Here is a 5982-nt window from a genome sequence, read left to right as displayed (position 1 = left end):
AAATTGTCACTCTAAATCGCTGTCTTTTTTAGACAGATGTCACTTGTCTTGTCATTATTCAATTCTTAGACAAGGAAAGAGAGGGGACAGGTAACACGGCAGCTGAAAGTGAGGCCACTTGTCACCACTCGAAATTCTCCAATGGCGTAGCATAAGAAATTAGCTTGTACCTAGACGATAAAATATATTTATTAAAACGTTAACTAATATATAGTTTATTCTTGAGTAATGCATATACAATTTTGTATTTTATAGTCTCACCTTTATAATATTAGAATATCTAAGCCGATAATGCAAAATTTATTTAACAATCACAGTGAACTGATCATCAAGACAATTATTTATTTATTAACGTGTGTATAATGTATAATTAAATAAAAATAATGTAAATATATATGTTTTAAATGTGTATATACATATACATATACCGTATGATCGAAAAATAACGGCATCTTGTTTGGAAATGACGATCGATGACATTCCCCATATAATTCTACATATAAAATGACATAAAAACTATATAAAATGACATCGAAAAAAGACTGAGAGGAATGTCATCGACAGTCATTTACAAGCCAACTGGGCGCTGTTTTTTTTCGATCATACGGTATAATAATGAATCTAGGCAATCCCCTTCACACTTGCCTACGGATTCAATGAATAATGTAATTTTTAATATTTGTTACCTTCAATCATAAGAATATCCGAATTTTCCGCAAAAAAAAACAATTCTAGAAGCTTTGTGTTATTTTATTTATTTATTTTTAAATTTTTATTAATTACTCACTGAAACTATTATTATACACCTAAACTAGCAAATTTTTTGAAAGGATATTTAAAAAAATATTGTAACAAGTACCCCACCACAAGTTTGTCCACCCCCAGCAAATCTTGGCAGGTAAATTTAATGTAACAACTATACATATAGATTTTTTATATCCAAAATTTTTCATGTTTTTTTCATAGTTTACAATTATTATTTTACATATTTGATAACAATACTTTATACATTTTTTTACATGTAAAAAATATAAAAAAATGTTTATTGCAGAAATTGTATTTCTCGGATTATAATACCCTACGCCCCTGGAGGAATCCTGTCTGAGTAGCATTATTTATAGTTTCAAACATTAATTATAATATAGGATATTGAAAATACTACTTGGAATTAATAAAAATAGTTGGCTTTGGATGTGGTACAAGACATATTAAAAGCATTTTACATATTTTTACTGCTATAATGAAAAAAATGTACATTTTATGACTACATAGCACAAGTTGTGTATCAACTTTTACCTGTAAAATGTAATTCCAGTCATTTTTTTCTCACTTCAGCTTTTGCAGCCATACGCGGAACATCTCACCATACTAAACAACACAGTTTATAAATTTAAAACAAAACAGTATTCACAAAAAACATAAAAATTCGCTTAGTGTCACCTCGACATCTTGTCACCAAAGTATGGCCGCCGATCAAATTTTGGCCTCAAAAATTTTTCACTGGAGAATATGCGTGTTAGCTGTCCCCTCTCTTTCCTTGTCTAAGATTCAATTCATTATTCGTTGATTATTCGAATTCTCAGAATGTTGTAAACAAAAGTTTCATCTTAAAATAAAATTTTAATCAATCACGATTGTTTATCTCCATCATTTACCGGATTGACCATTGGTACACATCAAGGTTGGTACAGTATCATGTCTTTTGCGTAATCAAAATTGTCACTCCAAATTTTACATAACCAAATTGTCACTCTAAATCGCTGTCTTTTTTAGACAGATGTCACTTGTCTTGTCATTATTCAATTCTTAGACAAGGAAAGAGAGGGGACAGGTAACACGGCAGCTGAAAGTGAGGCCACTTGTCACCACTCGAAATTCTCCAATGGCGTAGCATAAGAAATTAGCTTGTACCTAGACGATAAAATATATTTATTAAAACGTTAACTAATATATAGTTTATTCTTGAGTAATGCATATACAATTTTGTATTTTATAGTCTCACCTTTATAATATTAGAATATCTAAGCCGATAATGCAAAATTTATTTAACAATCACAGTGAACTGATCATCAAGACAATTATTTATTTATTAACGTGTGTATAATGTATAATTAAATAAAAAATAATGTAAATATATATGTTTTAAATGTGTATATACATATACATATACCGTATGATCGAAAAATAACGGCATCTTGTTTGGAAATGACGATCGATGACATTCCCCATATAATTCTACATAAAAATGACATAAAAACTATATAAAATGACATCGAAAAAAGACTGAGAGGAATGTCATCGACAGTCATTTACAAGCCAACTGGGCGCTGTTTTTTTTTCGATCATACGGTATAATAATGAATCTAGGCAATCCCCTTCACACTTGCCTACGGATTCAATGAATAATGTAATTTTTAATATTTGTTACCTTCAATCATAAGAATATCCGAATTTTCCGCAAAAAAAACAATTCTAGAAGCTTTGTGTTATTTTATTTATTTATTTTTAAATTTTTATTAATTACTCACTGAAACTATTATTATACACCTAAACTAGCAAATTTTTTGAAAGGATATTTAAAAAAATATTGTAACAAGAACCCCACCACAAGTTTGTCCACCCCCAGCAAATCTTGGCAGGTAAATTTAAGTTTTATGTAACAATTATACATATAGATTTTTTATATCCAAAATTTTTCATGTTTTTTTCATAGTTTACAATTATTATTTTATGTATATGATAACAATACTTTATACATTTTTTTACATGTAAAATATATAAAAAAATGTTTATTGCAGAAATTGTATTTCTCGGATTATAATACCCTACGCCCCTGGAGGAATCCTGTCTGAGTAGCATTATTTATAGTTTCAAACATTAATTATAATATAGGATATTGAAAATACTACTTGGAATTAATAAAAATAGTTGGCTTTGGATGTGGTACAAGACATATTAAAAGCATTTTACATATTTTTACTGCTATAATGAAAAAAATGTACATTTTATGACTACATAGCACAAGTTGTGTATCAACTTTTACCTGTAAAATGTAATTCCAGTCATTTTTTCACTTCAGCTTTTGCAGCCATACGCGGAACATCTCACCATACTAAACAACACAGTTTATAAATTTAAAACAAAACAGTATTCACAAAAACATAAAAATTCGCTTAGTGTCACCTCGACATCTTGTCACCAAAGTATGGCCGCCGATCAAATTTTGGCCTCAAAAATTTTTCACTGGAGAATATGCGTGTTAGCTGTCCCCTCTCTTTCCTTGTCTAAGATTCAATTCATTATTCGTTGATTATTCGAATTCTCAGAATGTTGTAAACAAAAGTTTCATCTTAAAATAAAATTTTAATCAATCACGATTGTTTATCTCCATCATTTACCGGATTGACCATTGGTACACATCAAGGTTGGTACAGTATCAAGATTATAGTGATTTTCTTAGCCGCGTATGGCACAGATCGTTACCCAGTATTGCCACACGCTTATTTTTCTTGAGCAATATGTTGGGCATGCATGTATGTGTGCGCTCTCAATGGTCGTGATAGTCAGAGGTAAGTTAACACAACAGTAAGGGAGCGAATAGTCCTACAAAGACCGTAATAATTAGTGATGGGATAACTCGAACGAAAATTCGCTCGAGTACTCGATTATTGAAATAACCGACATCGCTCGATTATGAACGAGCGATGCAAGTGACGAGTACCAAGCGACGAACGCAAGCGATCCTAGAATGAAATAAATTGAAATCCGATTTTAATGTGACATACTCGATAAAAAGCCGAGCGAATTTTCTACATACATTGCAGGTAGCAAATCTATACGACACCGTATATATATATTTATCCGTTACGTATCTGAGGGACAAAATTTTACGACCTACATCGACAATGCTTTGAAATAAACTAAATCAAGCGATCAAGCGAATCGCTCGCCTCTTGCTACTTGCCATTCATCACAGAAAGAATGTGCCCAGCGCACGCAACTTACTGCTTGGCGTTAACGTGTACTTACAACAAGTGGTGGGTGAAAACCCGTATTTATAAAATACGAGTGATATTTCGCTCGAGCGATCACTCGGTTATTGCAATCGCTTGAAACTCGAGTACTCGATTATTGAAATTAATCGGGTTTTCCCATCACTAGTAATAATCCCCTTCACCAAAATGTGTGCGCTCTCAAGACATGTATGCTCACGTCATACGAAGAAAAACACTGACAATAACGACGACACTGAAGGTATTAATACAGCTTGATCACCCTATATACCTACAATAAATTAGAAAAATCAACATAAATAAAACGTTTTTCCAATGAAATCAATATCCACTCAATAAAACATCAATTTAATCAAATTATTTACACATTACTTATGTAAGCTGATATTAGTAGATCGGTAAATCTTATTGAATATCTATACGTATATTTTTCTATATCCTAAAAAAGTCGCAATTACCTCTCAACTGATAAGAAAAAAATCCACATTATTTTTACAATTTCCCATATTGTGACATATTTCGAGAATCCTTGAACTATATAAAATTGTGATAAATATGCTACTCAAAATTGAGAATATATCTGCGATAAAGGATATTTGTTGATTTTTTCTTACCATGACAACGAGATAACTAGGAAAGAAAAAAAAAACATTTAAATTAGCATTTGATATCTCACGATTATAAAAATATAATTACACATATTATGTATAATAAAAACGCATTTTTATTTCGACTTTGCCTTGTTTTATTTACATATGGTTCAAGACAATGTTGATATTTAAAAAACAATTGTTTTTTGAAAAATCAACTTAATCTTAATATCAATCTCCCAATTATTAAGAAAATTTGGCAATACATTTGTTGTAAAGGGTGCAATTTGAATTTTATTTATCATAAGTGTAGTTCAGTCCCTTTAAATATTATATTTAAAGGGACCGAATACAAAGCGCATGCGTATGATGAATCGCTACAAAAAAGCTGTGCTACAGATTAAGTATTATTTAAATTGAGAATACATTTTTTACAAAAGACAACAATGCATTCTAGGAAAAAAAACGAAGTCTGACAACGCCATAGCCCTATTAAAGGTCCGAGGTTAGGGCGGCGTTTATCATCAAGATGAAATAAGTGCCACATCTGTAAGCCCTGCTACCCAGGCGATATCAGTGATATTAGTTAGTGAAATATACCGAGTGACAACGAATCTGTCCCATAAACCGTCATTTCATTTTTATCGAATAATTTTGAAAACTGGTTTCAAAATATAGATTATCATTTGACACTTCCCAGTACTCATTACAAATCAATTAAATTTTAAATAGTTATAGCTCCCTGTATATTTTTTGCAATTTATTTATCCCTTACATTCTTTATCCCTTCAATTTTGATGTTTAATCCTTTTACTTTTTAAAAGTTTACAATATAAAAATAATATTACTCTATTACCTAAGATTGTACCTATCAGGGATTAAGGATGATTTATATCGTGTGTACTATAATTAAGTATTAATGAAACACTCAAAAAGATCTGCTGGTTATTTCATACCTTCAAATAATAGTAATCCCAATAAACAGGCCAGTCATTGTCACAGAACCTTTTTTACCAATATATTCTATAATCGAAAAGAAAAACGGCCGTCAAGTTTGCTTGAAAATCGATGACATTCACCATATAATTTAACATAAAATTACAGCCATCTTTATTACCAAACAAATTGAGTTTTCTACAAAAATTGAGTTTTCTACATTACAACAGTATGCAGATGATTCACAAATTTACTGTGCTTTTGCATCTGATAATTTAAAACAAGCTGAAGAAAATTTTAAAACAGATATTAATAACATATACAAATATTCAATGGAACATAATCTAAAATTAAATGCATCCAAATCGTGTATTATGCTGCTTGGATATAATCAGACTATTCTCAATTATCTATCAGACAATCTTGATATATGTGTTAATAAT

This window comes from Sitophilus oryzae, unplaced genomic scaffold (assembly GCF_002938485.1).
Source record: "Sitophilus oryzae breed Bouriz unplaced genomic scaffold, Soryzae_2.0 scaffold_1639_pilon_pilon, whole genome shotgun sequence".
Lineage (NCBI taxonomy): Eukaryota > Metazoa > Arthropoda > Insecta > Coleoptera > Curculionidae > Sitophilus > Sitophilus oryzae.
This window is presented reverse-complemented; position numbering follows the sequence as displayed.